This window comes from Gymnogyps californianus, chromosome 3 (assembly GCF_018139145.2).
Source record: "Gymnogyps californianus isolate 813 chromosome 3, ASM1813914v2, whole genome shotgun sequence".
NCBI classification, from domain to species: Eukaryota; Metazoa; Chordata; class Aves; order Accipitriformes; family Cathartidae; genus Gymnogyps; species Gymnogyps californianus.
In genome coordinates, this window is record NC_059473.1 from 70,383,902 (window position 1) to 70,395,780 (window position 11,879).

The window sequence follows — 11,879 nt, forward strand, 5'->3', positions numbered from 1 at the left end:
ACGCAAGCTGAATTATTGAAAAGGCACTGAGATCACTGATCCATCTAGAGAGTATATATGGGGAATACACCAGCGGGAAGTATAGTGTGTGCTCTCAGGCGAATAAAGATACTCATAAAAACATTTAAATCATACCCTGCATTTTCTGCAGGCCATCATCAGCTGAAACAGATGACCTCGGCAGCAGGAGGGAGCCCTCGGCAATGAGCATGTTCTGAGCGCGAGTCTATGCAGCAAGCAGTAGTTAGGTGGCAAAATCGTCATTCTTCTGGGGGCTAAAGGGATTTTTTGTTTTTTACAGGGTTTTATAGGGTTTTGCAGTTCTTCACCAGATCCATTCTTTGTGCCAAGTAAGGGTGAAGTTTTACCTATTTCTTCATGACTGCCTGATCTCAAAATATCTGCAGTATGGATGGCTGGAAGGGCAGACAGAAACACCAGTCCTTACTGGGCTGAGTACCAGACTTCCAGTGGCCTAGCTTACAGCAGAAACCGTGGGAAGGACCGGTCTGATAGTGCCCAGTCATTGTGGCCCAGCTTTATTCCATCTGAATTTCACTATGTGCTTTGAGATGCCTCACAAGAGGGAAAGATATGCAGTCTACCTAAGGACTGAATCACTCTCTAGAAATGCTTATTTCTCTTTGTCTGATAAAATGCCTTTAAATTAGCCCCCTGATGTATGTGTGATTCATCTGGGTTGATAACTTTTTCTCAGAGCAGTTATTGCTCCAGAAATAGTTTGTGCCTTTTTTAAAATTATTTTCTATTATTCTTAAATCTTCATTTTCCTTTCCTCTTGCTGTCTTCCTCTGTATTACTTCTATATTCCTCAGCAGAGACCCTTTGAGAATAGCTGTTTCCATCACCCCTAAGGAACCAACAACCAGACTTTTCCTGTCATCGTTTTCCATTTCTGATGCTACTGCTCTGCCTTTTCCACTGTAACTAAGCTAATAAAAGAGTAGGTCATGTGACAAGTGCCTTAAATTCACTCGGTGCAAGACAAGCTGCAGGCATTCAGTGTCTTGCAAAATCAAGTCCATAATATGTTCTGTCTATGACCTGCAGTAACACATTCCTTAATTTGCTTTATTTTTCTTTTGCAAATGGAAACATACACATATATTAGATTTTCTCATGTATTCCAGCACATAGATGCACTGAACAGAGAAAAGTAAGCTGGTCAAAATTAAAATATTAACAATTTTTAAACTACAAAAAGGTTAATTCTAAAGATTCTTAATTTAAAAAAAAAAAATATTAAGAAAATACATTGAATTTTATCCGAAAACTTTCAGTATTGTTCCATTTTTTGGTTTTCCCCATTTTTGACCATAGTTAAGCCATTCCTCTTACCTTTTTTAAAATAAAAAAGCACAGAAAAACATAGGGAAAAATGTGGAGGAAGAGGACAAAAAAAAAAAATCTGGAAGCCAAATATATTAATTAATTTCATCAAAAACAATCCAATTTCTGTACGCTTCCTTTTCAAAGCAAGGTTCAGTCTCCATAAAAATGGATTTAATAATTCAACAATTTCTAACTGGTACTTTGCAACATTAAAATGAAAATCACCAAGTATTAACAGCATTTCAAGAAAATCGTTTCGCAATGAATTGTTGAAACATAGATCAAAATGCCCTCATGCTGAAGGAGATAGTTTACACAGCCCTTTCCTGAACTGAGTAGATTTAGGAGGTGGGCACTATGAAAAGCACATGCAGCAAGGCAGCCTGAAGGTAGAGTAGGTCAAAGAACAAGATTTTGGTCATGTTCTACCCGAGCCACAGATGAGGTTTATTATGACAATAACATTTTTTCAATATTTTGAGATCTTGCATGTAAACACAGGAAAGATTTGTTTTAAATATAAATAACTTGGTAGGAGCAATAAAAAATGTTTCTGTCATCTATAAGCAGATTTATCAAACCATTTAAATAGTATAATGAAGAAATATGTGTTTTCCAATATGTCATCCTACCTAAGTCATGAGGGGAAAAATGGAGCCCCTAATGCAGTTAGATGCAACATACTGATGGCACAGTGTAATTTATTTATTGTGCACACACACTTTTCCCTCTATAAAACAGTAGGGGTGTCTGACTAAATCCATTATGTAAATCCCAGCACCTTTTCACTTGCACTTACAAACTATTATTTTTCTTTGATGCTTTTATAGTCACTTTTGCCTGAACTTCATACAATTAAAATCCAAGCGCCCTGCAATCCTATATGCACTACAATTAGACACCTGATTTGAAATAAAAATAAAACACAAATAAGACACGAAGGTGTTTGCGTAGGTGTTTGATATCAGAGATGCTAATTCACATTCAGAATGAAATTGTTTAAAATCAGCAATAGACCAGGGTATTCAGGAACAAAAATGGAATACAGGAATAAAACTAAACAAAATAAGTACTAGATAGTGGATAAGGAAATAGCTGTATTAAGACCAATGTTGGTACCTCACTTTCTCTGGAGTGGTTTAAGACTCTAGACAGCTCTTGCTGTTGTCTTTGACTTACAGTTACATTGTCCTCAGCATCCTGCTCTGGGTATTCCTTCAGGACAGCCATGCATATAGGATAACAGTTCCAAGAGAGTTTGTCTTATTTAGCTGTGATATAGCTAAAGAGATGAGAAATATGTTTGAAAGTGCTTGTAACCAGGAATATATGCTCACATCCATTCCTCTTCAGCAGTGTTTATGTTATGTTCAGCATAGTTAAGCGCATCCTTGAAGATTTTGAAAAGGGCTAAATATAACTTTGTCAAAAGCACCTAAATGACATCTAAATCAAAAGCAGCTAAATTCAAAGTCTAGGTCCCATTTTCAGAATCAATTTAGAAACTTCATTCAAACATTTTAAGAGCATAAGAACAACTGTAGGTGGTCAGAGCAAGCATCTTTATAGGTTCATAGTGCGCCTCTAGAGTGGCTTAAAGTGGAAGCCTAAGGAACAGTATCAGTTAGTGTTAGGCTCCTGGACTCCTGAAATATTTTCTTCAGCGTGAGTTAATCTTTGAAGTCATGCATTGACCACAGTGCTGTGACGTAACAAGTTCCCATATACAGCTGCGACTTAGCAACTGATCTCATGCATGATCTTGTCTCACTGCAAGTGGCTGGTAAAACTTCTCAGTTTAAACCTCGATGGAAGCCACGTGAGGTTGAGGATTTGCCTCAGATGTCAGTCTGTAACTAGGTGAGTTACAGGAATGCAGTCATGTGTCTGAGCATGATGGTGATCGTTACTTAAGCATATTTGTAGAAAATGTCAGGATGCTTGACCTAGAAAGTCCCATTATATCTGAAACAAGGGAACTTCTAGAACTGAGCTCTGTTGGAAATCTGTCTGCAACTTCAGATACTGACTAGCTAAAAAATCGGCTTCTGAGAGCAAACGAGTCATCTGTCTTTTATTCATCATCACAGGTCTCTAACAACATAAGGATAAATAGCCTTACAGTAGACAAGGGACCCTAATCAGAGAAGTATTTCAGTATGACAAGCCTACTGACAGAATCATAAAAAATAAAACTGGAAGGGGTTTTAAGAGATTGCCTAGTTTATCTATCCCCCATCCTGATGGATGTTTGTCTGAGCGGTATTTAAAAACCTCCAGCAGCAGATACTCCACAGCTTCTCCAGACAGTCTGTCCCAGAGCTTCAGTATCCATGCAGTACGTTTTTCCCAATGTCTGGCCTATCTACCACTTGCTACAATTTAGCCCATTGTTTTTTATCTTATCTACTGTACACTGACAGAATAATTTATTTCTTTATTTGGAGACTGGTATAAAATCTCAGGTAAAATCTTTCTTCTTTTTTTGGCTGCACAACCTCTGTTCTTTCAATCTCTGGCGTTTAAAACACTTCAGATGCACAGTTTGAAGGGATGGGTGTGAGCAGGGCATTAGTATCACGGGGACAGTATTTTGATGGGCTCTCCTATCTACATGAGGTCTTTACATGCCATTTTTACTGTTGGAACAGACAGTCTTCCAGAGGTGAAATTCTAAGTTGAAATAATTAACCTATGATTTAGAAAAGTCAGCATCTCACAAACAGATGATACACAAAAGTAAAAGTTTCACCCAGCATTAGTGCCAACACAAAATATCTTAAAAAAAAAAAAATCCAAACCCAAACTTAGGCAACTGCAGGACTCTATCAAGCAAGTTCAAACATTAATTTAGTGTAAGTAAAAAGGTATCTGGAAATGTAATGAGGTTCATTGTTATATTAATACTGCACTAACTGGGAGCAAAGCAGTCAGACATATTTCACTGCTATAAAAATTTGCATATCAGAGACATGTAGGAAATAAAAGATAACGAATTCATAACTGAGCCAATAGTTTCAGTAAGCTTAGTCAAATGATGAGTTAGGACATTAAACTTTCCAAAATTTCAGTACAGAATTAATACAGAATGCTGAAGAATGCTAAGTTTGGAATAAATGCTCATTTTATTAAAAAAGGATGAATGCAGTCATGGAACAAAATTATTCATTAAATCATTTTTCATGCAAATATGAGAAAGACATACAAGTCTGAAAAGTTCCCAATGATGATCTGTGCCTTGGCTTTCTTGAAGTCAATATCCAAACTTGCATATCTAAGTAGAAGGTGATCAGTTTTGTCCTTGAACACATAGAGGCACATGCAGCAGATGGATGAAAGCCACGTTTGAATGCAATGTAGAATGACGAATCTCAGTTGTTTTATGGTACCTGCATTACCTATGCCAGAATAACTGCTAACTTCACAGCATTGGAAACCAGGTAATGTTTGGTTTGGCTGCACAAAGTAAAGGTGCTTGTGACTTCAGTAAGCCTCATTCAGTTTACAGCTCAGGAAGCTGAGCATCATCCAAGCTAACATCAGCTATTTTCTTCAAATCTTGATGGGAGAGATGCTGTAGAATGGGTTCACCGCTGTGAAGGTACTTCCGAAACTCCTTTGCCAAAGCTGGGGACATGTTTTCATCTTTTTAAGAGTGATTTTTGGGAACCTCAGTATCTCTAGCTTTAAAATCTCTCGGTGGATTTGCTTTTAGAATAAGTTGCAGCTTTCATCTGACTGGAAAGACTGCAGTGCTTTGTTTCATAAAGAATGGTCTTCTGTTGCTGAAAATCCAGCCTTTGTAAAGTTTTCTGTGGCTTATTACTCTCCCTGACTTATCTTTCTGTCTGTCTGTGTGTCTTTCTAACTATTTATCATGTTTAGAGCTCATTTTATACCAAGCAAGTAAACAATTCCTATTTGAACTATTATATCCTGTCTTCAAGCTCTCATTTCCTAATATTTCTTTATAATATTTTTTAACTCCTACTTTGTCCACATGGTCAGGTAACTCTATACTTCTTCACTGGAAGTCTGTTTTACTCGTTGTGTGACATGGATGCCTGCTGGCACAGACAGCATTATGCATTTTATCTCTAGATGTGGCACTTTGTACCACACCATATTTCTTGATAAGACACACAGGAATTTTTTCTCTTCAACATAGCATCTCCTTTAGGATACTTTTCCCATGATAAGTGGTTTCATGAACAGTTTCACAGGTAGTTTTCAGTACAATATTATTATCAGTGTTCTCTGGGCAAGCTTAATTCAAATCATGCCCACTGCAATAATGATATATGTGACTCTGCCAGTTGCAAGCTGGATGCAATGTCTGATATTAATACTGCAATATCACCACACTGTTTCTGGCAATGTTTGATCCCCACATCTAGACACAATAACAAATCTTTCATCATTGACTTGGTTACAGCCACTGATCAGATTACTTGGTACAACCTACAAGGTGAACTCTTCATGAACATTCATGTCACCTTCCACACACGGCAGCCATAAACCCGCTCTCTGTAAAAGTCGATTATTTTCATCTACCATAGCTATGTAGTACTTTCCTGAAATTTTCTCAGAAATATCCATTCTGATCTTAAAGGTCATAATTTGTATCATTTTGAATGACCGAGTTTGTAAATTTGGCTTGATTCTGTCGGTCACTTTGAAATACCAGAAATCGCCTGAAAGCAAAGCAATTGAATAAAGCTGAAGTCAGCCTGTTCTCCTGAGGCAGCATTTTCAGCTTGTTCAGCAAAATGTACTTGTACTCCATCACAGTGCAAATACTTGTGTGGCAAGATAATGTAGCTAACATGGGCTATGTTTGGTGATATAATTTCATTAGGATTTTCCAGTTTTCTCCTTTCTTTGAAAACTTGGCACATCATCCATATATTTTGTGGTTTTCTTTTTGGAGAATATCATGAAGCATGAAGAAGCTCACTGCCTCTTAAGTTTGTCTTTAGCCTTTTTCTTCAGTTAAAGAATTCAGGCTGTTTGAGAGCTTCATCTATTTGCTCAGTCAAAAACAGATTGCACCCAAAAGCTATCGAGTAGCAAAATTGCCTTATGCTGTAACTTGTTTCAAAATAAATGGAGCCATTGAAAGTCATTAAACCAGAATGGGCAGAAAGGTGGCCTTGTTTTCTAAACTTACGCACATGGAGAGCTTGTTGTCATGGCGTTTTACAGACAGTAATGGAAGCAGGCAACAGAAATTCGGTTTTCTTTGAAAGCAATGATGGAAACAGCTCAATGCTAACAAATGTAGACTCATTTGGTTTTGGAAATGAAGTTAATTCTGCCACTGCTGCAGGTGATTTGATTTTAGCATCTTAAAAATGCTAAGTTTAAACTTCACTCAATCACTTAGGATTCAATTCAGTTGCCAAAGCACAGGAATTTAGAGTCTTTTGAGATGCCTTCAGTAATCGGACCAGGTCTTCAGCTGCTGCTCTGGAAGGCATGGATCACCTGTAGCTCTTGTGTTCCACCTGCCAGCCCTATGCAAGTGCCATCGGTATCTCAGGGAATCTCACATGGTGCTGGACACCTGCCTTTTGAAAAACAAATCAAGCCCTATTAAATGGCAACAGTGGAGGATTACATGTTTACTTTCAGTCCAGCTTAAACATTTAGCTGTCTTTTGGCTGTTACACTGTTTGTGGAGCTATGATATGCTAGGAGGCAAAAAGGACACCTACACTTGATCTGTTAATTAGAGAGGCAAGCAACTGCTTTTAGGTTTGCCTGTCTAAGTCTTAGGTCCTTTTATCTCCGAGAAATTCACAGAAGGAAAAGTGCAAAATAAGATGGCTGTTCAACACTTTTCATAAACTTTCCTGAGATCTTTCCAGGCACTGTTTGATTCACGCTAGATGCTAAACAACTACTGAAGAATCATAGGTTGCATGTTTAACCTTCTTCCTCTGCAATGACATTGCACATAAGACAGGAGCAAAGGAGAAGAGCTCAGGCATGCACTGAAGCACACAGAAATGTTTGCAGCGACAAAGGGAACCCTGCTTGTTGAACCTAGCCAGCTCAAGGAGAAACCCCAACATCTGCTACAGTTGTTCTTGGTGACTGAGAGTCAGCCCACTGGGCAGATGAGATGTGCTTTCAAACAGCTGAGAATATCAGAGGACTGTGCATATTCTGGGCTGAAGAGAAGAAACTGTGAGTTCATTTCCCTGTCGGCAAGTTGGAAGTGTAGGGAAAAAAATGGAATCAAGAAGTAACATCCTGGTGTGGTCAGGGCTCAGCAGGGTTTGCTCTCACCAAGCCTTTTTACACTAGCGATAGTGGAGGGGAGGTACCTTGCTATCTTCTGTTTCAGTCTCACCAAGTTTACCAACAGAGCCTAGAAAGGACCTGAATCCTCAACCAGTAGGTCCTGTAAATAAAAATAAAACATGATCTGTGTTTGACCAGTCTCTTGTATGGCAAAAAAGTGCCCCCAAACCCTTTTTCACCTCCGTAAGTTCTTTTGAGCACAGGCATTCTCTTCTGACCTTTAGCTCTCAGCTTGCTTCAATGAATTATCTTACTGAGGTGATAGCACCAAACCTGGAATGAATTCACTTGTTTTTACACATCAGTTCAAGGAAAATGTCATGCAGACATGAAGTCTTGATCCACAAAGTCAGAGGCAGTTTTCATACTGCCCTTGAGAAGTAAGGGAATTCACTCAGTTCTCAAACTTCTCTAAGTAAGAATACTTCTTGCAACACAGGAGGTCAGCTTAGACTAACACAGCAGTCCCCCTGGCCCTAAAAATATATGGATCTATAAAGCGTAATGTTCATGAAAAGGTTAACTGCCTTACTGTTAATAGTGAAATAAAAAGAATTAATGACATACCACAATGCTGACTAAGAAACCTACTCCCAAGGAATTGGTAAAATTCAGAGAAAGGCAGAATCTGAATCATCAGATGAAATAAATGTGTTCCCAAAGTCTCAAAGTTTTGTCAGAAGTTCATAGAAAATGCTACTGATGAAGCAGCAGGTGTATTTCCACAGGTCCTCTGCCTTTCAAGAGAAACACTCTTAAAAATGAGCATTGTATCTTGTAAAAAGGCACTCTGCTTACTGAACAAAAGGCATTTGATATTCCAGCACCATAGAAGCATTAAGTAAATCTTTGAACATCTCAGGTCAGAATACCATCAGGTTTTAAACCATCAGGACCACATGAAATGAGTCCAGGATATGTCCATGCCTGTTGTAAGAGAACTTTGCAAAATGAGTTCTGAAAGCACATTTGGCATTAGCAGTTCCTCTGACTTTCATCATATGGCTTCATAGTCTGTGGCATAGAGGTAAATTTTAGTTCAGCAAAAAAGGATTCAGCTTCTTAACTGCCACAAATGTTAATGAGAATCTTTTGGCTAAGCCTCTTCCCGCAAATTTGAAAGTTTACATTTAAAGGTCAGAGGGTTCCCGTGGCATTTGAAGACAATGAAATATATTCTCAGGGCACTATTTATTCTGCCACAGAAAATCTAGTTGTTGAGACTCAAAAGTCCTCCCAGTTACATTTATTATGATTTATAAAGAACAGAAAACTACACTGGCTGTTAAAACAGCAAGAATCCAGCCAGATTCTCCTGCACTTTACCCTGGAAATGACCACAAAAGCAAACTGGGACTGTATCAAAAATGAGTGATTCAGAAGTATTTCTAAGCTTCCAAGTTTGGGTGAAATACACCTGTGGTTTTGAACAAGTCTCTACCTGCCAAGTTTGTTTCTACCATGAAGCAATGGCAAAAACAACACAAAAAGCCAAGAAACCCATGCACACCCTAATGCTATTACATACATATAAGCAAAAAAAATAAAAAGAATACATGGACACCACCTAAGTGGGTTTGAGATTTTGGGGTGTGTTTTTGTGAAAAACATTGTTTTATCCTCCAAAACAGTCTGAGATACACTGTTGTAGAGAAAAGGGTGACACACAAATCTCTGTACTCTCAGGAGCTGAATGTCTCCTGTAACTCAAAACTCCATGGCTTTTAGCTGGTTCTGAAGGATTTTTGAAAATTGGCTTCAGAAGAGTTGTGAAAGGCATGTAATAGTTTACTCTTCAGAGAAACAATTATTTTATGACAGGTAGCTCCCATTTGGTATCATTCAATTCACAGCAACCCTCCTAAGATGAGCTGGCTGGTCCAAAAGGATTGGAACGAGAAATGCAATAGCATATTTTCTATGACTTCTTCACAACATTATCCTACAGAGTCTGTCCAGGCACAGATTTAATGCTGTTTTCTTCAGATAGCTGCAGCAGCAAATTGGTTCTGTCTTTCACAACTGTTATGAAAGAGAGTTACAAAAATATAATGCTCTTAAAGACACCCTACAAACATCTGTATTGTATGGCCAGATGCCGTATCAAAAATGGAAACATTTCCTGAAGAAGCAATAAGGAAAAGTAGATAATTGGATTTTCTTCTGCTTGTCAGGAATATACCACTCAACACCAGGCACTGAATGGAAGAGATACCACTGCTTAATAAGTCATGGTAATTTGACAGCTGACCTAAAAGGGCATTTGACTGTGAACAATAGGTATCTGTTAAGGATTTATCACTGCTCCTGATTATATTACCAAAGCCTTGCTTAGAAAAAGTCACAAACGCTTAACAGGAGCAAGCACCTCCTTCTGTTATCTGGATTTGTATTCATGTAACTCCACTAACCTTAGAAGAATTATCCCTGATTTATAGTAGTAAGAGATAAGAATCAAGCCAAAGATTTCTTCTTTAAGTTAGGCATTTGCCCCATCTATTTCACAGGGCTATTTCAAACTGAATGTAAGAAAACCCAGTATGTTCTCTTTGGGCATAAATACAGATTAAAGACAACCAGCACATGTCCTTTTTGAAAACTGACACAAGGGAAGATGAGCTGCATTAACTGAAGGTCTAAGATAATAAATGGTGGACAGTGCTGAAAATCATTCCTTCATTAGCCGGACAAAGCACAAGTGGAAGGAATCTTGTTCTATCCACTAGCATTCTTGTTCTAAAGGAACAGATCCTTTTGTTAAATTTTGTATATCTAAACAAATTTCATGGTCAAAAAGCAGTGTCCATTCTCCAATAAACTTGTACTAAAGATGGAGATGAGGAACTGGAAAAAGAAATAATTATTTTTCTGTTATTTACATTCTGCTGATTTAAAAATAGGCAATTTTTTAATTTCCTTGTAATAGTTCCTTTTGTGCTTTTTATCAAAGAGGACTGGTTTTTAAATGTGCTGCTTTCTTGTTTCATATTTCCTCTTATTCTTTCCCATATTTTTATCCCATACTTCTTTCTTTTCTGTGTCCCTGTTTCTCACCCTATTCATCCCTCCCCCTTTTTTTTTTCACGAGTTAGACTGGCAGCTGGCACAGGAAAAGAAGGAATGAAGGTGAAGGAAAATTAAAAGAATGAGAAAAGGAAAATGGAAAAGAAAGAAAAAGCTAATGCGTGAGACAATATTATAGTGTCAGCTAAGTTAGGGAGAAAAAGATCTTTTTAAATAAAATGCCTGTTCTTCTGAAAAGATCAGTCAGCTGTATTTTCTGAGGTCGTTTAGCTCTGGTTTCTTTGCTCTGTATGTCACTATAATAGGTATCATAACTATCAGCTGCAAAGGGCAGTAAGTGCTGGGTTAGGAAAACAGGGAAGACCTGGCATTCGCTGGCAGCTGCCTAGGCTACAGGCCCCATTCCCTTCTTGGCAGCGTATCCCCCACCAAGCCCGCTACACCATGCAAGAGGACGGCCAGCTTATGACAATTGTCATGACTGTGATAACTGTACTGAAGTCAGCAGCCACAAGGAAGTCTCCTGTCTCCCAGAGTCCCTGAGCATCAGCCTGAGTGGGTTGTGCCATTTACATTCGGACTGCACAAAACCCAAGTACTCCAAACCTCTCCTTTCCAAACTGACCGGTTAGCTCATGAGAGCCACTGCCAAGACTTTTGCAAGGGAATCTGACTCCCTGCACTCTTTCCTCCTTTGTGCAGTTCCCTGCAAAGGCATAAACTATTAAACTATTAAATATTATATAATATTAAATATTAAACTATTGAATAACATTAGGCACGTCACATTATTCGCACTGAAAATGTGTGCCTGCTATTGGTTACTCAGAAAAGCTCCCGTTTAAGAATGCTGTGGCCACTCCAGCCAGCTGCTTCTGACTTCCAGAGTATGTTAGCTCTTTTTACCCAGTAGGGACTATGTTTTCCCCAATTTTACTCTGAATTCATATCTTCAGTACTGTAAGTTATTTATGTGACAAGTTTGTTCAAGTGAATTTTATTTGCCGTTGAAGTGTTGAAAATAAACTTACAGATGTTTGGAAAATTAAACTTGACCTTTCAAACCTGTGGAACGTCATACTTCATACTACAACTCCTTCCCATGCAAGCTCCAGCTACTGATGATGTGTAAGCAGAAATGACATCAACTAATTTAACACAATGCTCACATTAAAAAGAGAATATTTATCATC